Raw genomic sequence first — 24,282 nt, 5'->3', positions numbered from 1 at the left:
ATGTTACATGTAGAAACTGAGTGGCATTCAACAAGATGTATTAATTATTTACTATATTATAATGTCAATTGTATTTCTAATATGAAAAAAATATGAAAACTATAAAAAAGACCTTAGTAGTTACGTATTAACCGAATGATTATAATATCGAAATTGACATTAAAGTCTTGAAGTAGCCAGATCAAAATTTATTTTATTATAATAAAAAAAATTGAGCTTTAAATATTATGTATACCAATTTAGAAATTACAGTGGACATTACTATTATTTACACAATTTGGAATGGTATATAAGGTCACGGCCCATTTGATGGAAAATGGTAATAATTGTTTATAAAGATTGAAAATTATCGAGTACATTGTCAAGGTCATGACAATCCTATCTTTAGCTAAACATCACAAGATAAAAAATATTTGTCATGATGATTGATGATCCATGGTATTGCAACGATTTGTCTGTATTTATGAAAAATTTATATGGTATAAAACCCAATGCGTCAACATGCATGAACACATCCCTAGTCTGGCAACCTATTTGAATTCAATTTTGCTTACGTGAGTGGTGAAAATAAATAAAAGTGAACGAAGCTATGATACGAGGCGGGTTGCGAGTTATTGGTCCCCGTGTGCCGATGCGGCCGCTCAATTTCTCTAATTAATTAACGATCTCTTAGATAAGACATGCTGACAACCTTATTTGTGGCGAACAAATCTTTCAAACATAAATTTTACCTTACACGCTCTAAACTTGTAAACGATATAAATATGTGATCCATAGACGATAGGTAAATTGCAAAAGAAATATCGTACGATGTATTGGTACAGTTTCAATATTTTATTCTTTAAGCATACCTATGTATGCTAAACTACATTCTATGACACGTTTATTGCGAATTCGTTACAATGTTTCGACGTTTAGAAAAGTGCGTAATTGAATATTCTCGCGGCGTGTACCATAGCGTTCTCGCACTAAATATTCGTGAAAGATTCACTCCAAAGATCCAGCAATTTACATTTGTCACATAAATAAAATAAGCAAGCGGCCTCATTAGGCGACACTGACAGTACAGTCGTGCAGACGACCTGCTTACTGCCCGGTGAGCACACTCCATACTGCTACTGCTAACACATTACATTACACTGAAAAAAGATATTGTTCCCGTAGATTTATATATTAATAAAATTCTTAAATTTTCCAAATTTTAATTTAAAAATAATTGATATCAAATACAATATGAAATGAAACTCTTTTGTTTTTTTTTGCAGTGTTACTCAGGTAGTGTGCACCTTATCGGCGAGACCAGTTGAGCGAGAACCTTTATTCAAAAATTTAAGTCTATTAACGCACATAATTTATATGACTACACTATCAACGTTTGGTGACAAGTGACTCAGGGCTGGTGGCGCATGACATCTATGCGGTGGCCGGTCCTCAGGATCGGTCGCTATCGAATCCGAAGTACTATAAGCATTGGTCAATTTGTCGTCTGCTATCCCACCCTACTATCCTTTATGAACATTTTTTGTCCAACTATTTTTCACTCGGGAAAAAGTTATGAGGTTTTTAGAGATGTATACTTTTATTGCAGTAATTAAGATATGAAGTTATATTAGGGGCTTTTAGTGGAGCGGAATTTATCCGTATGGATGCATTCTTTGTCTACTATAATGTTCATAATTTTTGTGTAGAGAGATAACTTTAGTAAAGGTCAAAATGTAAGAATCACTATCTTTTTATAAGCACTTGATTTATAGTTTTATTCAATTAAGTTTAAAATGAAATTCTTAATACATATTTAAAGATATTGAACACTTATTGAAAGATAATAAAGAAAAAGTTGCCTATTATTTAGAAAAAAAAAAAATATAAATAGACACGATCAAAATATTAAAATAGACATACTGTAACTTTACATCTACTTTGCATGCACATTTTTTGCCTTACAAGAAACGCTCGTTTGAATTACTTGAGCTGAATTAAGACTCCTATTTCCTACATGATATTGGTGACAATTGATAAAACCATAAATTTATGTAATACTAGTTTTTACGACGGACATTATTCGTATGATCAGAGTATATTAATTGACCGTGTTCAAAAATAGCGTATTTCCTACCCCATTAGAAAAGGAGTAAGGGATTATCAGTGACGGGGACTATAATCTTATATGTTGATATTGATAAGTTGACTTCCACGCGGTTCCCTCTGGAAACGATCTTGGTTAATTCTAGTGGAATTCGTCACGATGGGCTAACCATTCCATTATTATCCATAAAAAAAAACATTAGAAATGCTACATGTATACCAAATTTTATGACGAAGAATTAAGTCATATAGTCATCATAGCTTAAATGACATTTATTGACTTATATATAAATTCTTTATTTAACTTATTTGATGAAAAATAATGTCTATGTAATCTATGCCTTGTAAACTCAATAGAAACACTATTTTTATCACCAAACATACTATAAGATATCACTTATTTTTTGCTGTTCCTGAAAAATGTTTTTTTATAACTAGTAATAACTAGTTACACTTACTACTTAAACAAATATTTACTTACTAGTTAAACAAATGTGTTTCAAATAGAAATATACAATAAAGCTTATACATATAAACTGAAAGTATTTGCCTTTGTATACTCTTAACCGAAATACAGCATATAATAAGTACAGATGTTTGATGGCAAAAATAAGAGTCTAATAGAGATTGTTAAAAAAAAATTATAGGCACATGTTAGATCGAATACTACATCCCTTGTTGATGATGTAGAATGAACAGAGAACTCATCGCTATAACCTCAAAATGTTATATATAAAACCGAAACACCATATATCTAAACATGCAAGTCTTATACCTAGATGTAAAAGAAAATTTACATTAATAATTCTTGTATAGCTGTCAGGTCATTCCATAAATAAATATAAGAGTAACGAGCCAATAACATATTCTATGTACACGGTGACCATCGCGCAATACAGACGCCGGTTGGCGATTCTGTGAAGTCGTTTGGAAAGCAGGCTGTGATTTGCAAGGTCACGCGTATAACACGGATGTTCCCGATATTGAAATGTACAGACGTGCTTTATTCACCTACATATCAACACATGCAATTTGAAAAGATCCCAGCCATATAGTCGACAATTTAATAAAATAAACCTTACATGACACACGGAAGTCATCGTTTCGTTTGGAGAAAAGACCGTACTCGAATGTTGCCGAATGCGACAGTAGTATGAGAATCGAATACTCATATTGAATACGAAATAGATGAACGGTACGGCACTCGGTATGGTAAATTCCGTATTGCGAATTATTAAATTATTTATGCCGCATATCGTTGCGACTACCGATCGCTGAACCACAATATCGGGAATCCCTGTTCACTACTAATGCAATAATTTGGCGTATTTTGCAATCGCGTATTGAATATTGAATAGTTGGTAAATAGTTTATGTTCTGAACGTGGATTTCAGAGGACGTGATCCGATGTGAACGGTAGCAGCGCATAGCGGTGGGAAGCTCGTTGTGAAATTACGCGACACCCACTAAACATACGTTACCAAGCGGACATTGCAAATAAAATTTTATGTTCTCGTTGTGTTTGGATTTATATCCGATATTCGATGATCACTAGATCTATTCATGCGCCTTTGAATGGTCAATCACATTTACATTACTCACGGAAAACACCCTATCTGTAATCATTTTGATCGATAAGATGCTGTCACTGATGAGATTCTCAACATCGTTGATCTTCTGACAAATTTTGCAATTTTTTATTATTACCTTTTTTTTTATTATGCCCATAATAAAACGAATAAGAAATAATGTCAAAATTATCTGCACTATGGACTACTAATAAGAAATCATTTATAATCGTAATATGACAATTTAAATGAAAATATTTGAAGTTGTTCCTCTGTATTACTCATAACTATTACCTACATTCTGAAATTATAGCAGAAGGTAAAATTTCATGCAAAATATAACCCTAGTAAAATCATAAATCTACTAGTTTCATATATATACACATCCAAAGGTCAATAAGTAGACTAAGCATGAAGATATTTTATCTTTTTTAAAGTAGATATGATCTATCTCAGGACCAAATATTCAAATGTATTTAAGCATAATAGAGTAACAAATGTGTAGTGGTTTAGATATTTTCGTATACAATCAACCCTACTTATGGAATCGCGTGCATTCAATCACTGACGAAATAGAAATTATTTAATTTCAGCGCCTCGAGGGAGTCACTATTTGCCTGCGATTATGAAGCGGTTGTACTGCGTGTGATATAGTTTGTCATAGTCGAACATCGCGTGATCTGACACCATTGTTGACTTAATGGAGTGGTAGCGAACAAATTTAAACACTGCTTACATGATTATATCATTCCATAAATTGCTTTTAGGACCTTAACGATGCATGATAAATAAATTTATTGAAGCGTTATGATTTGTAATTTGATAGTTGAACTTCGTCCATTGAATTTTTTAAAATTTTCTATAACTAGATGCATAAAAATTAAAATTCACAAAACTAATCGTGCAAAATTACAATGTGGAACATTTTAGTGCTTTGAATTTATTTTTTCCTTTAATTAACATAGTGAAGTAAATTAAATTACCAGCGTCACGAGCGAAAAAATTGAAACTTCAACCTGCCAAGAATTAAAATTTATAGTATAACAAGTACAGTTCTAAAATATTGTCAAAAATTTATAATAATATTTACGTAGGTATTTTAAGAAAAAATAAATAATGTTCACAAATATATATGATAGGAAAGTCAGAAATTCATTAATATTAAACTTTGCTGGAGAATTTTTAAAAAAAATTTAGTTTTATATAAACTTTATGTCCTATTGGACTGAACCAAAGTGTATAAATATTTTAGTCTAGTCCAATAGTACAATTCTTATATTTGCAATTAAAATCCTTGGATATCGAAATGAAATTCCATTCAATGTTTCTATAGTGAATATAAAAAAAAAAATTACCAAGTGTCAACAACCAAAGTAACTAATAAAATAAATTCATATGTTAGACTATAATGCCGTCAACATTAATGCTACTAAATTAAATTATTTTATTACTAAACTAAATAAAATGCTAATCAATTGTTAATTCAAATGCATTCCTCCACGTTTTTTACATAACAGAAATCAGTATCATAAAGCTTAGTGCTAACAAATGGAAAAAAAACTTTTTAAATACAAGTAACCAAAACTTATAATAAAAATATTATTTTTATTTTTTATCAAGAAAACATTGCAAAGAAAGACAGTGTAGTAAAAAAAAGTTAATTTCTATATAAATGGGGTCGTGCAAAGTTAGCCCTAAGGCGCAGTCGGGACAGGGCTCGTAATTGAAAAATAAAAGGGCGTAATAATAGAATTTACATTACGTGCTTTCCAATGACAAATTTTGCTGTCTGTCTGTTTTTGTCAGGAGAACGACATTGACTTTTACGAGTACATGTACAATTTGAACGACGACGCCCTACTCATTTGCTTCAATTTTGCTTCTTTTTATGTTTTTGTCGTATTTTACTTCACATTGTTAATATTCGAGGTATTTCGGCATAGTCCTGTATTAAACTTATTACAACAAACCCGTTTAAAAACCTGAACATATCACGCAATGCCATCTAGCCCCAAACTAATTATAGCTGTAAGTATGGATATTAAACAATAAAAACTAAATTGGTAAACATGATAATTTTGCTGTTTATCTATTGTTTAATTTATTAATAATAATAATTGTAATAATATAGTCAATAAATATATTGGAAATAATATTTAGGTAAATATAATAAGATATAAATTTCTAAATTATATAAATATAGTTATAGAAGTAATTTTATTATAAATAATTGTTTTTTAATAATTTTTGTAATGACTGTTGGATGTCAGTAATGATGAAATGTGTGAAACCAATTATTGTAATATTACTATATTTTTTTTTTTTTTTACAACACAGGGGGCAAACGAGCATGCGGCTCACCTGATGGTAAGTGACTACCGCCGCCCATGGTCACCCACAACACCTACGGCATTGCAGGTGTGCTGCCGGCCTTTTAAAAAGGAATATGCTCTTTTCTTGAAGGTTATGTTGTCGTATCGGTTCGGAAATACTGCTGCTGGAAGTTGATTCCAAAGAGTGGTTGTGCGTGGAAGAAAGTGCCTTGAAAAACGCACGGTGGAGGACCGCCACTCGTCCAGATGGTTGGGATGAAATTTTAGTTTATGGCGGGTTGTACGATGGTGAAAATCTGCAGCAGGTATCAATCCGAACAATTCTTCAGAGCACTCCCCATGATAAATTCGGTAGAAGATGCACAGAGATGCAACATCTCTACGCAGTTTCAGTGGGTCGAGCCGGACAGTAAGACGCCGATCGTCAACAATTCGAGCTGCCCGACTTTGAATGCGGTCTAACGGAAGGAGTTGGTACTGTGGCGCTCCTGCCCACAGGTGAGAACAGTATTCCATGTGTGGCCTCACTTGAGCTTTATACAGTTTCAGGCGGTTTTCTGGCGTGAAATATCGTCTCACCCTATTGAGCACCCCCAACTTTTTGGAAGCTATCTTAGCTTTTTCCTCCAGATGACCGCAAAACTGGACGTCGCTAGATATATCGACGCCAAGAATCCCCAGACTCGACTTATTATCAAGGGAAGCGCCCTGAAAGTGAGGTGATACGACAAACGGTGTCTTTTTTTTTGCGGTGAACGCGCAGACTTGTGTCTTCTTAGGGTTAAAGTGAACAAGATTGCGTTCACCCCAGATCGAAACTTTATCGAGTGAAGTTTCGATTTCAGACACAAGTCTGTTCCGGAGCTCATCGGTATGTGCCCGCGAGATCTTTGCATGACCGGTGTATAATGCATCTCCTGTACTGTCGTCCGCATAACAATGAATATCACTGATCTGTAACATATCATTGATATGCAGAAGAAACAGTGTCGGAGATAGTACACAGCCTTGCGGGACACCAGCATTCACAGGTTTTAAGTCAGAGCATGCTCCGTCGACTACGACCTTAATGCTACGTTCCTTAAGAAAGCTGGCGACCCAACTGCACAATCTCGCAGGTAACCCAAACGAAGGTAGTTTTGAGATTAGTGCCCTATGCCACACCCGATCAAAGGCTTTCGCAATATCCAGACTAACAGCTAAGGCCTCTCCCTTATTCTCGATTGCCACTGCCCATCGGTGTGTTAAATAAACTAAAAGATCACCAGCCGAGCGTCCCCGTCGAAAGCCGTACTGGCGGTCTGAGATCAGCTGGCGATCCTCTAGGTACCGGAGCAGTTGATGGTTAATAACTGATTCCATGACTTTCGAGAATAAAGAAGTGATAGCTATGGGCCTATAGTTAGCTGGATCTGAGCGGTCTCCTTTTTTAGGGATCGGATGCACCAGAGCAGTCTTCCAAAACTTTGGGACTATACCTGATGAGTAACAGAGCCGAAAAAGACGCGTAAGAACCGGAGCCAACTCTGGTGCGCACGTCCTAAGCACAATTAGAGGAATGCCATCGGGCCCGCTCGACTTATGGATTTCAAGGGAGAGAAGTGCTCTACGCACTGATCTTAGCGTGAATTTAACATCCGGCATAGAGCTCCTACAACGCGGGATGGTCGGCGGTAGTTTCTCCCCGTCATCCAACGTCGAGTTTGATGCAAAGAGAGATCCAAGGAGATCGGCCTTCTCTTTGGCGTTCAGAGCCAACGAGTTATCCTCCCTGCGCAATGGTGGAAAAGATGACTGACAGAAATTCCCTTGTGCAGCTTTGGCAAGAGACCAGAAAGCTCGAGATCCCGAAGGTAAACTAGCCAATCTCTTGCCAATTCTACCAATATGCTCTGACTTCGCTGTGGCCAAAACTCTTTTGAAGGACCTAGAGGCAAAGTTATACTTCTTTTTAAGGGCACTGATGTTAGAATCTCGCGATGCTACCCCTTTGGCCCAGGCTAGGAAGCACTCCTGTTTCAGGCGAGATGCTATTCTACAAGAGGCTCCATACCAGGGCTGGGATTTCCCACCGACAGGTACCACAGAGTTAGGAATAAATAATTCCATTCCCTGGAGCACCACATCGGCGATGGAATCGGCGATGGCGTTGGGATCCCCCAGTGCGAAGCAAACCTGCCTCCATGGGTAAGATGCGAAAAAAATCCGCATCTCATCCCAGTCTGCCGACCTGTAGTGCCAAACACGACGTCTACCCGTAGAACGTGGTGGAATCGGACTCATGAGAGGCACCTCGCTCCGCACCAGACAGTGATCCGACGATCCAAGCGGAGCTTCGACGGAAATCACATAGTTGTCTGGGTGGGTGGTCAGCAGAAGGTCCAGCAGTGAAGGTGAATGGTCCAACACATCAGGTATTCGCGTGGGCGAGGAAACAAGCTGCGTCAGACCATAAGCCAAAGCAAAGTCATGAACAGATCTTCCCGCATAGTCGGTTGTACGTGAACCAAGCCATTCGGTATGGTGGGCATTAAAATCGCCAAGAATCACGACTTCAGCGGAAGGAATCTGTTCGAGCAGGGAATCTGTAGCCATTTGGACGTGCTCAATGAGTTGGTCGGTTTCGATGTTCCCGCTGTGGGACCTGTATAGGCATGCATAGACGCGAGGATGGTCATTGCAGTCTACACGCAGCCATAAAACAGACAGGTCCGTTCCTTCAAGATTTCCAAGGCGGCGACAACAGATATCCTCTCTGACATACGCGCATACACCGGCACGCGAAACAAAACAATGTTCAAGTTTATAACCCGGGTACGTCAGGTATGAAGTTTCGTTTGGAGAGGATATCTGTGTCTCCGTTAGAAAGAGCAATGCCGGCCGCGCCGTTTCTAGGTGGTGGTGGACAGCGTTTAGGTTAGAATGTAATCCCCTGATGTTGCAGAAGCTCACATTGAGCGAAGGGGATGCCGTAGAAATATTGCTCCGTTTGCCCTTGGTTCCAAAGAGCGGAATTTTGCCCCCCCAGAATACGCAGGGCAGCCCGAGCGTGGTTGCTCGAGGGAGGATTCTCCAGCAACATGGTTACTGGTACCACCCTGGGGTATGTTATTTTTTTTTAATTCCACTGCCATGGTTGCGTGTTGTAAGATAGGGGGACGGGGTTGGGGAAAGGATTTTAGGAATAGGAAAGGGATGGGTATGGGATGGGTTTGGGATGGGCCTCCGGACTCCCTCACTCACCATACGGAATGTGATCGCACTAAAAATGCAACCACTTAGCGTCGGTATTCTGTGAGGGTGTGGTACTTCCCCGGTCGAGCCGGCCCATTCATGCTGCAATACCATATAGGATTACAGCGTGGCTCTACCACAGTATATCACCTTATTGTACCACATTTTTAGCAGTAAATTTCATTCATTCATTCATTTTATTATCCACTGTTGACTTTTTTTTTTTTTTTTTTTTTTTTTTTATACTACTTAGAATGGCAAACAAGCTGACGGCCCACCTGATGGAAAGTAGTAACCGTCGCCTATAGACATGAGCAGTACCATGGACATAATAGAGTATACTGTTTCGCCCATGATACCCCCCATGCGTTGCCATTCCTGAGGACTCAGGTGTTATTCCTCTGTACCCAGTTAATTCACTTCTTCATTTAAACTACTGAAGGACCTTATCTTACGTCGCGGCCTTACCGACACCACAGATAATTAAGACACTATATGACTACCGATATACATACATACTTTAATGTATTCAAATTGTAAATAAGAACATTTTTAGTAAATACGTGCACATACATAATAATTGCCAATGGGACGAGATCATTTTATTTCGAAAAAATACTTACAATTATAAAACATTTCATTACTTACATTTTAATTATTATTATGCAAACAACGCAAAATATACACTAAGTACCTACCCAACTATATACAAACCAATTTTCTAGTTTAAAAATAGGTTATTCTATTTCCTAATTAAGAGTATAAATTAGTAAGTATAGCAATTATGCAAATTTTTATTTTAATAATAATAATTTCTCTAAGCATATCACAATTATAATAACATACATTGTATTATTTACCTAACTAGGTATCATGTATATAATTATTATATGATTATTTAATACTAATAACAAGTCTACACGAATACTTTCTACGTGTATATATAGTCATTTAATTACAATACAATGTTTATGTACTCATAACTATGAAGCATCTATTCCTTCGTGACCTGCACCTTAACGGAGGCCGGATTGACAACGATTCCCACATCATTCATATTTATGTTTTAACTATAAATCATCGACGACTATGGTTCGATAATTACTGGTCTTCGAATATTCGAAGAATCAATAGCTCATACTTTTAAACAGTATATTGAATACTAACAGAAGAGGTATGAATTATATTATCATAAAATGTTTATTAATGAGTGTCAATTATATTTTAATACATATCTATATTTAATTAAAGTTAAATATGTCGACAACGTATATTTTGAAGACTTGATAAGTCACAGACTGTCCAAACTGATAAATATCGTTGCTATGGTGTTTTTATAGTTAAGTAGTTAAAAAGTGACTACAATATGTATTTATGTAACGTATAAAGTTAACAGTCTATATCAATGCAACAAATAGGCGAGTAACATATTCAGCGTACCCATACGAAGTTTCCCAAACATTTTGTATGCGCTTATGCAGATGTTACGTTGAAATAGGATTGTTTCGTGCGCAGTCCGACATTTCCGTACAATAGATTGGGCGAGCTAGTGCGCCTAGTTAGGTGCAAGTGAGATGTAAATATGCGCAAGCGCAAGGGTCGCTCCGCACTATGCTCTCTGCCGCATTGCATTACTAACAGTTCAATGTTATAGATTAAATAGATATATTTGAAATTAATTTTATAATATTCATTTCAATCATCATAAAAATATTGCTTGTGGTAACGGACAAATAAATTGTCACCACTAATTTTTATCGCACAATGATAATAATAATAAGCAAAAGAAGGAAATAATTCCTGTGCTACTGGGGTTTATTTCAAACAGATTACTATAGATAAATAAATAAATATACACAACAACAACAGATATAGATACATACGCAAAAATAAGAAACAAAAGAGTACATATAAAAAAAGGAAAATACATAGAAGAAAAAATATAATTTTTCATATAGAGCTTATACTAATCCATTTGGCCGACATGTAGGCTTATTTTTTTTTTTAGGAAAAGATTAATGTTTAATAGAAAGATTTAAATAAGTTATTAAGATTAGGAAATAAATAACTTGTGAAGTATAATGCAATACCTAATGATTGCATTTTACTTCATAATTTGTTAAAGCAGTATATCTAGTATGCACTTAATTAAAAAAGTGTCTATTCAATCAAACCTTTTCAGTTAACACACAGTATCACGCGCTCGATGTTCGTCTTCCATCATGATCGTCGACGATGTTCGAGAATTGACTGCATTTTTCCCTCAGATATTTGCATATTATCTTAGTGATAAAGAGTCTGTCTCGTCACTTATCGCCATATTCCAATTAATGTTGGAAATATGCGTTCGTTCTTGGTACGTTGGTATTTTATTAACCTTTCATAATAACAAACGTTCTACAACGATCCCAATCAAATGTAACTAGGTGTTATTATAATTTACAGAAAGTTTAAAGTCGCTCAAGCTAACGTTTAAATAAATTAAGAACCTGAATAACAGCTATCGACAGTATTAAATCAGCTTGATATGTTACAATTATTAGCCGATATAATGTTCTACGTAATCGATATAATAATTTATGTGCTCTTACATTTATATTCGTTGCAGATAGACTTTAGAAAAAATAAGACAGACGATTGCAAGTTGTACTTAATGCATCTGTCTTTTATACATACATCTAATCGTATTTTTCTTAAGACTTTTTCTATTTGACTTTTCTAATCATCATTCTTTATAGATTTCAATTCTAATTGTCATTATGTTTATGTTATATCTACAAGCTAATAACAAAACTCAATTGTCAAAAATTACTTTTAATTAAGTGGTTGAATCAGGTCGCTACAGACTTAGAGTTTAGAATCGAGTGGCAACACTTTTTGACATTTGTTCTTCAAATGTTTTTACAATATGAACATACTGCCATAAACGCTCTTTTATAACTAGTTAGTCTACTTTACTTCCATTTTTTTTGTTTGAAACGTTAATAAATTAATAATATGAATAAGTATAATACAAAACATCTAATAATATTTCTTATTAACATGTTAGTCTTTTTAGAAGATTTCACAACAAAATATATCATCCAACAGAGCAGTATAGCTCGTCCTATTTCAGTCATTTACCCTTTTCATTAGCGAAAGAAACATTACAAACATTTCAATAAAATATACTTTTATCTGTGCAGTAAGTATGCAAAATGTTTTAAAGCCAGCGCGGAGGTCGATAATTATTATTCTGAGCGGCATACAAGTATGTGTTGCAGGTAAACTTTCAAATGCGTCTATATGTAATATATACCCGTCAAAAGTAGATTGCTCGAAATGAATTGCTCGATAGAGTGAAAAATGGGCAAATCCATAAAATTTTTAAGATCTAACCAATTGAAGAGAAGTTCTGCGAAACACGATGGCATTGCGGTAGTACCTGTCTTACTTAAGTAATAATGAGATCCGAAAATCACATGACTGGATAAAATCTGATCATAAATATAGGCTCAAAACAACGGAGTAGATCCCCTTTTCTTTAATTTGGATTCCTATGATCAGCAAAGACTTAAGAAAAGCAAATATAGATACAACGATGACCTAAGACTGACAGTTACGGTGACGAAAGACGAGAAGAGCTAAGCCCAAATTAAATAGAATAAGTGAAGCAGAAAAAGAGAAAACTATATTTACCGGTATAGAATGAGCCACCCCTTTCTTTTCCATGAATATCATAAAAGGTGGCTAAAGGAACTTAATGTCGTGGTGTGGACAGATGACCTAACGATGGCAACAACTGGCAACCCCCTCTCCCCATTCTTATGAAAGAAGCCTATGTTTAGCAGTGGACAGTTAACGACTGATGTAATGTGTTTTGAAAGAAGAAAGAAGTGAATTGAAGCCCTTAAGATCTTTAATAACCATTTATCGCGCGTAATATTTAACATTTCCAAATATCAATCCAATTAGTATGTACAAGTGACAAGTTCCTAGTAAATAAGAATAATTTATTACACCTCGTAGGTCAGGTTTACTAACTGGTATTTATGTATTATATCTATGTCAACAATATTGAAATAAATTCTTCTCTACGCTACCTATAGATTTTTAACATATTTATATAATAAAGCCGAAATGTTGAACATATTTATCACATATAATTCCAACTGCAAAATCAAGGTACCTACTGCTTCCAATTGAGATTTACCCGTAACATATGCAATAGTGGAAATAATAGGCGACGCCGGCGCATACCTCGCTCCGCTCCCGATGCCCTTTGCAACACCTAATTAACCTGGGACGTGACATAGCCACATTATAAATTTTCAATCTGTTGTCTCGACTACTTTTATAAGAAAACGAAAAAAGAATCAGATTTATAAAGAGCGACGATTTATATAACTTAAATAATTTAATATACCTACCTACGGGTTTTAATTACTACAAGACTTTGGAACTATCGTATATATTGGAACTATCTTATATAAAGTAAAAGTATAATATATCTCCACTTCTTTTTATTCCTCAAATGACAGATGAGGTGACTAAGACTACAAAGCCTTTACTTAACCCATTTTTAGTGCCATTTCTGTGTAGTAACAGAGTCCCTTCTGTATAGTGGACTACTAGTGATGATATTAGGATTAGAAATCTGAGCATCTCTCTCTCTCTCTCTCTCTCTCTCTCTGTGTGTGTGTGTGTGTGTGTGTGTGTGTGTTTTAATTAACGGTAAACACTTTCTAAACTATGTATATTTATCTACTTAATACTTAAAAATCAACACGGCCATGTTTGCATGTGTGAGTAAGAACACTGGCAGTTGTATAGTGAACGAAGTAGCTGCTACCGATCATCCACTGAAATATATAAATCGAAGCGTTATCATCATCAACGATCACGTGAACGGCGGCAGACGGTAGAGACGTGAAATAAATATCCATTTCCATACTCACGCGCAGTTTGAGGAAACAAAGCGGCACGGGCGCAGAAGCGGGCGTCAGCTCCGCCTGCCGACAGACGTGACACCGAGTCGCTGATCTATAACTCCTTATTATTATTTGAATGAGATCTATTGATTCGTGAGGTGTGGAAGCTGCGATCCGATCCGACTCAGATCATTTTGTTCGACTGGAGCGACCGCTTTTGAACAAACCTGACGTTACAATGGCGGCCGTTGACGGCAATGATTTAAAATCTGTTAACAGGACAGTTCTCTTTTTAACGATTGGTATACAATTTCCATAAATGGTTTTCAGATTATCAGCATTCCGTATATATTTCGCATAATAAGGAATAACACGTCAGTAATGGAATATCAACCGGCCCTGTACGTACTAATGTACTACTGAATACAAACAATGTAGTGAAGGATAATGGCAGTAAGAATGAAACTGAAATCCCCGTCGTAATGAGGACTCGGTTCGTTGCTCCCCATATCTCTATCTGGAGTAATTATCTCCTAGCCATGTTCGAGTCGAGTACGGTGTTCATCACGATATCGACTAATGTATATTAGAAGTATATTATTGCAATTTCAATTCTATAAAAATACACCTTAATATAAAGAAATTATTAAATATGATAAACGTTTTCAAGGTTGTCTATCTTCGAATAAACAATCTTGAAATTTATGAGCAAATTTAGACAAAAATACAAAGAGATCTTGTGTATTTCAATTTTTGAATACGATATACTTCCCAATTCTGCATCGATCTTCCATATTGATTCCGTTCAATTTACTAAGTTTTAAATCCATAGTTTTATGTAATAAATAACAATTGTAAATACAGAAATTCGTATCAACAGATTGATTTGAACAGGAACAGACAACAACTGTCGAGGGGTAACTATTATTGATATTGCCTAAGTGAAATAGCAAGAAATTGACCTTGGCATCAATACAGTGCTCATCGAGTATCGACCGAGGATGGCAGCACTCGAGCCGAGTGTCGGCGTTGCCAATCATTGGTGATAAAATAATGACTCGATGCAGGAAACGTTGTTACGAGTATTCGCAATGGCGCCCGCCGCCCGCGCATGGGGGCTTTTAATCAACACTTATTGTTTAATGACCCCTCGTCCAACTCTAAATTAAAAGGGTGACGGCTCAAACCCTATTGACGAATGCGGAATATGTGAGCGGATTTAGGATGTGAATATTTAATAATAGATAATAGCGAGTCTCTGTAAGCCTTCGTTTAAACGATATTTTGAACGCTGACGGCAGATATTATATACAAATGAACTATCCCAATATACACGTATGGAATATCAAATTACCCCATCAGTGATAGCAATCATGATTATATGAGTATTTATTAATTTTTCATTCTATGTACCTACATCAAATATCTACGATACTGTTCTATGCAAAATAATATTTTTGCAGAGTTTATAATTTATACTAAGTACCTAGTTAAACATTTTTGTACTAATTTACCCATTTTTTTTAGGAAAAGAAAGCATATGTGATTATATATAGGAACTTATGTCACAGGTAATATAATACTATACCTACTAATTTTTTATACAGTAATACTACGTCTATGCCGTAACAAGACAAGTAGGTACTTGTATGATCGAAGAGCGCAGATTACAACGGGGGGTGGAGTGGTTGGCGTAGCATAACGTCGCGTGTGTTCCGATTCTACAATGATGAGTAGTAAAAGTTAAAACTATGGAGTTTTTATAATTTGAATTATGTCATTGCAAAACAAATTAAATATTAAAACACAGTAAGAATACTATGTTAACATTCTATTTCATTCTCAGAATATAGTGAGTAACCAAAATATCGAGAGCTTACATATATTCTGCAACCGAAAATCTACGTCCAAAAATCGGACTTTAAAATTATGTACACACCATAGTTGAATATATGTCTCCCTTTTAGGGGGGGGAGGCACTAGTTGCCACGCTTGGCATGTGTGTGGTGTTAGATATTAATTTCTGAAGCGATTTAAATGGTGCTTTTCACAAACATCCCATATTAATTTCACTATAAACACTAATAATTAAAAAAAAATTAAAAAGATACAACTACAATTATTAACAAGATAATTACAGACATTTGTTCACTATTGCTTTACCTATTGATTATAAACGAAATACTTTACTTATTTATTAAACAGCACAACTCCATGGTTTTCTTATTCAGAGTATTAAAGGCATTTGATCCCTGACTTTTAATGCTTCACCCCCGGCATTAAAATTATGTGTGTATATTTGTATCACGCTCGCGATTGTAGGGCCTCGACAGTACAGTGACGAGCAGCGAAACGTACACCGGCTGTCAAGGTCTTCTCACTGTCCAGCTACGGACTTACGTGTACATCCACTTAATACATCACAATATCATGTTAACACGCTGTTCAATATCGGCGTATCGGATTTTAAGCTCGTGTACTGTTTGATCTAAGTACATTCAAGACAATTATGATGGAATTTCCTTCACTTATAAAGGAAAATTCTGTTAATCCTTAATTTTGGAGACTGCATTTCTGAGTTTCTTCTGGGTTGATATATCACATAATTTTTATGCTATCTATCAACTCAAGAGGAAAAGGAGTATTAATAACAAAGACTAGAACCCACTATAACCAATTTATACTATCTGGTCCACTTCCACGCCGTTCCCTCTAGCAATCATCGTGGTTGAGTATTGGTGAATTTATCACGATGAGTCAACTGACCTGATTTCATGTACCACTTGTTTTTTGCCAAAACACAGAGCAAATGGGGTACCATTTCATTTACATCCATTTAAATATCTGAACCAAAAAACACATAGTCTATTTTCGATTTATATATTAGTTACATGCATGACATTTGCAAATGAGAGTTAATATAACACATAAATAATTGATACGTGTTTCTATTTGATAACAAAAATAAAGATATGCCCCTGGCGTTAATTACTTGGAACCTGATATCATTCATTAGAAGATCCCTAAATTATTGCGCTCTGCAAAATTCTTAATTATATCTCTTAAATTTCTAAGTAAAATTTCGCCTAAAGCGTTGGAAGGGCAGCAAAATGATATGTTTGTAAACAAGGAATATTATACCGTTAAATGTTAATTATACTTTTTGATAGCAATCTACCTGAACTGTGACAACGGACTGATTGGTTGATGAACATCAAATTACTTCAAGCCAAGGGCATTTGTACAAAAACTGCATAATGTACTTAAAACGGTTATAGGTGTTATTATGTAATTATATTATTTAGGCCTGTATTCAGCAGTGAACAAGGCATGATTTATATGATAAGTCAAAACCTAGATTCACTCCTTTTCTAATAATCAGTAAGTAACTACCTATATATGTATATCTACTTTAGTAAAAAAAAATCCTATATTAATACTAAGATAGAATATTGTCTTTTTTTCTCACTTTCTCTTTACACTGAACCTTGGTGGTTACTCTGAGTCATAGATTGTTTTATTTGCTCTTCTAATACAATTAATTATTTGGTATATTTTAATATTTTATTTATTTTATGTAATAAATAGAATATCATTTGAAAGTTAGAATTTTTAACTTTTAAATAAGACTTATTAAGCAAATTAATTAAAACATTGAAACGGTAATAGTTCATGTCACACGATATTTTCGAGAATTCTCAGTTGATTTCGATCATTTTGTTAATTACATACAATTTTTTCCACGATTGATAGTAGTACGTATTTTTGTGTAATCTGAAATTATGTGTCTTAATTAAATATAACGTAGTGATGTTTTACAGTGTAAAGATGGGGTAATACCTACATATATTCGACTTATTACTACATCGTAATTTCTCTAGACACGGGAGCGTAGGAATTATTAATTACACAGTTCATAAAATTCACGTTAAACGCTTAGGTAATGTGTTAAAAGAGCTCATCGCCCCTCCAATTAGACGGATAATGACGGTGTTCAGAGTTATTAATTTAATAAGTGGGGGAGGTCGAATGACGAGGTGTCAGGTGACTGTTTTGATGACGACGCGTGCTTCGTGCATGTACAAGCATGATGCGCACTATGCATGACGTCGACTTGCTGAAGTAAATTCTTTCTTTTTTTTACTACCAAAAGAAGAATTTTATTATTTTCGTAGCTATGTTATGCGGTTATGTCGCTAAATTTCAATCGATTTTGATAATTAGCTGCTTTTGTAATAGATAAGATTCACTTCCATATTATTTTTATTAATTTTGTTTTATTAAAGCGGCCTATTTTCCATAACAAATACTACTTGATGCGAAATAAAATCCACTTGCGAACAATTCCGTATTCCAAATTAGTTACAAATAGAGAAAGTGGCTTCAGAATCCGAGTATTTGAAAAATAAATTTATAAAAATATTGTTCTATCTATATTTTAAAGTTAACATATATGTTACGTAGTTAAATTTTAATAAAACTATTGTAAATTAAGCTAATTTTATTATACGTATACAAACCATGTAGATAGATAAGCATGTATAAGAAACAACCAAGACTTCTTTCATAAAATTTTAATACTCTAATTCACCCAACAGCCGCCCGGTGAGTAATTACTGTAAAAGGTCTTAGGCATGAATGTTATGACGGTGTTTATGAAAAGTATTTCGCTCTTGGTACAATCCATTCATTCCTTTTTCGTCTTCTGAATAACTTACCACACAATAAATTTTAGGAACAAGAGCCATGAGTATACAGTTTTCCTTCTTGTATATGTATATATTTATAATTTATGCTCTTATTTGTGAGATACGGCGGAAATGATAGACAGTATTTACGTACACTTTATTGAATCCTTTTGGCAGAATAATAATTCAGAGGGAAGAAGTCGAATTTAATAGCGAGTTTAATGATACGTGCCCTGATTGGAAAATGTATGCTTATTCAGGTCGGGCGGAGCCCTCGCCCTCCCCGGCCCTCCGCACGGCTGATTTGAAATGAATGGTAATAATGCCGGAGCATCCCGCTCGCATCGTTTTGTATGATTATTCCAGATTAATTATTTGTTGGAATTTCGTTGGCTAATTTTTCGGAACGAGATTTTTCCGCTTTGACTGACGTTTTAATTCTAACTCGTCATGGGGCGATGTTTTAAAGAGTACAGCGGCGCATAAAGACGTTTTATAGGTCATTCAATACGTTCAGTCAACAAATACGAGTGTAACTGAAGTGCAAATTTTCTACAGATTGTTTTTTTATACTACTGTGGTGGCAAACAAACCTACATGTTTTAATTGGAAACATTATAAAACAAATATAAAAATACTTTTATAACAAGTACTTAAATTAATAATGTAAATATTAAATATGTATATAATAATTAAGCTCAAAAATATTATATTAAAAAAATAAAAAATTACCTATCAGAATTCAGATTAAGCGATTAAAGAATATAGATTTATTAATTGATTAACATATAATATATTATGCACACCATCAAAACTTTATATACAATTCAATACTGCAAACTTAAGAAAGGTACGATAGGTAATATTTGAACGATAAGTATTTTCCCTAAAAAATTCGCCCTGACTAGGATACTATACAACTCTTCATCGATTTATCTAAGAGTATTTCCCATATCTGGATGTTTATAAAAACAGCATCTCTATTGAATCACATCACAGCATTCCCGGGGGCCACCGGCTGATGGGAATATCAAATGCTGCCACCCCTTGACTCCATAATACTCATCCATTAGATGACAGGGAAAGCGACACCTGTCCGACATGTGTCACTCGTTGAAATTTACGAGTCATGAAATATATTTCATATAACCTACTCAAAAATGATACCTACTATATACTACATATGTAGTCATCGTAGACGAAAAACAAAATATTTATAACTAGTTTTCAATATAATTGCTATTTATTATTTTTCTTCCTTTATTTATCTAACAACAATATTAAATCTCATTACAATATTTTTTTGGCTAATTCTCTCGCTTAGAGGGTTATATATATTTATGTATTTCTCATCCGAAGCAATATAGCTATACAAGGCTTACACCAAAAAGTGAAATAATGTATTGTTATGCAATTACAAAATCTTATGCCATAGAATTTTGATAAATCACTGAAAATGTTAGCGACGTTACATAGTAAATAATATTTATCGAGTTTTAAAGTACTTCATGACCTATGATAAATTGTTAGGATCTGTTAAATACTAGTAAGTGCATATATCCTGGGTAGGGTACAGTAGTGAGCATAGTTGGTCTTAATTAGGTATTTCTAAATTTAATTACTTGATAATAATTACTGGCTAATAAAACTAAAAATACCTCATTAACTGTGCAACTTTCTTCATTTGGCATTGATTCCGCTTTGTTTCATATTTGTCACAAGAAAGTAGATTTTATGGTAATATATAAGGTGTGATTTTTGTTTGGCAAACGGACGGTGTTTGTACTCACGACTGGACGCTCCCGGGGGACCTGAGCTGGCACATTCTGACGACTGAACTAAGTAGAAAGATAGAACAGAATTAAGCCGGCCAATTATCCCGTATTGGATTTATTGGTAATCTCTGCACGAATGGGCGCGAGGGTGCGAAGCGAACCAACTTTTGATGATGCCTCCATCGGCATTATGAAGAAAGTTGTTGCAATTTTTATGTAGGAGGATTTATTGTTTGCCTTCCTCTGTTGTTTCTCCCCCGATTGTGTGTAGACAGATAAAAGAGCGACCAGAAGCGTTTTATTAGAAATAAATTAATCTTTAATCAAAGTATATTTTTCGGATTAGCTGTCTTATCCTAGCAAGACGTCCATCCATTTCGGATTCTCTGAGAACATTCCTTTATTTTGTTATAATTTAAGTATTCTATTTTTTTCTAATTCGTCTGCGTATAATAATCAAATCCCTTTAAAAAATGTGGTACCTATTACCTATTACCTATATATAATAAGTGTGGTACTAATAGATGTAGTTAGCGTTTCTAAGAGATTAATATAAAAAGTAAGTACAGTATATACGAATAAGTATTACCTACGATAAAAAACGAGGACAGATTGAAGAACATCTATATAATAAAGTTTATTAAATGAACTTGAAAACCGATTTATTTTGATGTTATTAATCCTTACTAATAATGTTATAAATGTTGAAGTGAGTTTGTTATTTTGTTACATTATAGCACCTTAACGGCTTAAACAATTACTGTGAAATTTAATATATACGTACTATATCAAATACGGTAGAATATAGACTATTTTTATCCCGGTTAGTTAATTTATCACAATCACATGGACAAATTCAATTAATTTTGAGTTAAAATTACTTTATACTTTATATTTTCATCAAATCTACTCGCAATATACACATATGGCACATCACAATATATTATATTCTAAAAACAAATGAAAACAGAAGGTGTACTGTACATTTATTTTACTCATATCAAAATTATTGCATCACTGCTTTGTTTGGAGGGGTCAATCTTTAATAAATATCGACAATCGAAATTTTATTGTGTCCATCCCCAGCTGACCCACTATCGTATTTGTATCTGAATACTGCCATAAGGGAGGGTCAGTCGCGAGATTTATAAGCCTAACCCCCGGTGACAAAGAGCCAAAATTATCAATAGAGACAGTCCGTTCAATCCTTATCTTGTTTATGCTTACCTATATATGATATATCATTATAGCTTAAAAAATGGTTTATAGCGGTATCATAGTAGAACGACTTTCATATAGATAAATCATTGCTCCATAGATACAGCAAAATTCTTTTTTAATTATGTTATAATGTGTAACAGAAAACTTTTAAAATAATGCATACAGCAACATTATTTTTTAGATTATGTTATTATGATAGGCAACGAAATAACAGATGCAATATTTTAAAATAATGTATAATCTCGTAACACACTTTTATTCAAATGCGTTTCTTTAATATAGAAAAAATTATTCAGTCAGTTCAATTTATTTAATTATTCAGTCTAGTCAGTATAGGACTATACTCTTAATAATTTTATAACTATGAAAGTGAATTTGTTTTTATTATTACCTCTTGGCACCTTAACAGCTCAACTAATTGTCATAAAATTTGGTATACTTTTATTATTTAGAATAGAAAAAGGTATAGGCTACTTTTCGTCCCAATCAATCAACATGTTTCAATCACGCAAATGAAGTTGCAGAAAAAAGCTAGTGTATCATAAATAAGTAAGAGTATGACAACATTTACCCTTATCGTAAGTGCTTGATAGAATAGTTTTGCTAAAACACGTCTATTATAGTACAAAGTAAATTGATATATTGATATAAAAGCAAAAATATGTTCAGCGTACGTCGGTAAAAAATCACGACGATACGTCATAGCCGTCAATCGCGAATCGCCTCTCGGGTATTGCATAAAAAAGTTTTACGAATACCTACCCCCACCCTTGCGGAAAGCAGATCACACTAGTTGATTTTTTTCTATCTTAAACAGTTACTAATATATATTTTAAGTTATAATATTGTATTTCGCAAAAAAATAGCGACTAATATTATTACAAATTTAAAGGAGGATATCCAACGTTTAACTTTGCCGCAATTTAACTACCTTCTTTTTTAATCTTCCGTAAAAAGGAGGTTCTATATTCACCACAAAATTTAGTTATAAATTTTATTGTCCAAAGCTATGATCTATATATAATAATAGAAACTTTTAAGGCAAATATTGATTAAATGTTTATAAATTCTTGTTTTTCAATACGATTTGCAACATTAATGCATTTATCATAATATTTTTTTTTGTTTATTTATTTATTCAGAGATGCTGTTCTAAAATATTGGGATCCCGCCGACGGGCACCACAGAGTTAGGAATAAATAATTCCATTCCCTGAAGCACCACATCAGCAATGGAATCGGCAATGGCGTCGGGATCATCCAGTGTGTGCAAACCTCACAATAAAATGGTGTGTAATAATCCTGATGTGTGTACAGGAGCTCGGAGAGCTCGGCACTCGATCAAGAGACGCCACACCGAATATGAATATCGACGGCTCGACCCCGAGGGCCGTCAATACTGGACGCTACATTAGTGCGATATTTAAATATTAGTTCCTAATTTTTTTATACTATTAGGAATATAGCAAATAAGCTGACAGAGCTTCAAAATTCAAAACTGATAAACATATTACAATTACTTTATAACATATATTTTTTGTAAAATAAACTAGATGCTTCCCATGACGTTATCCAAGGGGAAATCCATTAAATTATGTTCCGATATAAATTTAGAGAAATCTTAGTGCTTAGGTGTGTTATTCAAAGCATCCTAATTCTTATTTTCGCCAATTATGGTTAATTACGAGTATATATTGATGTGTCAGATAATCTTTTTTTTTTAAATAGATTATTATAAGATAAATTGTTTATATAAATTTAAAAATATTATGTTGCAGGCGTCCATACACTACAACAACCATTTACCATCATACGGGCTTCTATGCTTGTTTACCACATTCATTACCATGAAAAGACATCATCTGACAGATTCTCTTATTTACCTAGATATATTGTCCATCAAAAGTTACTTGGTCAGCAACATGTATCAAGATTAATATTCCATGAGAAGGAGGAAGTTATTTCCCTAATGTGGCCGTTACGCAAAATATATTGATAATTATTTCACTTAGTCTTCGTAAATATTCAACTCGCATCACATACAGTGATTTACGTATCAGATTGTGAGAATCGATTGCAGTTCTAATAAAATGGCTGTCTGTACTTATAGTTATATTTTTTGTGGCTTTCTCACAAAAAATATAGCATACATTGAATATAAATTTTATTAGCGGTTTAAAGCTACACTGCTAGTAAATGTTACTTACAATTTATCATGTATTAAAAAGTATAATGCTTATTTTTGTACTTTATATCTATTTTGTTATTACAATCTTTGCTTTATCTCTGTTAATTATGTATACTTTCGAATAAATATTATTAATTAAACAGAACGTTATAAATAATAATAACCTATTGAAAAAAGAAAATCAGGTCAATGCGTATATTTATTTTTATGTATAATAAATGTTTACTTGTTCCATTAAATACTTTGACACCGGTGCCATTTATATTATTTTATTTATAATA

This window comes from Galleria mellonella, unplaced genomic scaffold (assembly GCF_026898425.1).
Source record: "Galleria mellonella isolate WM207_F2 unplaced genomic scaffold, CSIRO_AGI_GalMel_v1 utg588, whole genome shotgun sequence".
Classification (NCBI taxonomy): Eukaryota; Metazoa; Arthropoda; class Insecta; order Lepidoptera; family Pyralidae; genus Galleria; species Galleria mellonella.
The sequence above is the reverse complement of the archived record's forward strand: the minus strand, read 5'-3'. Positions refer to the sequence as shown.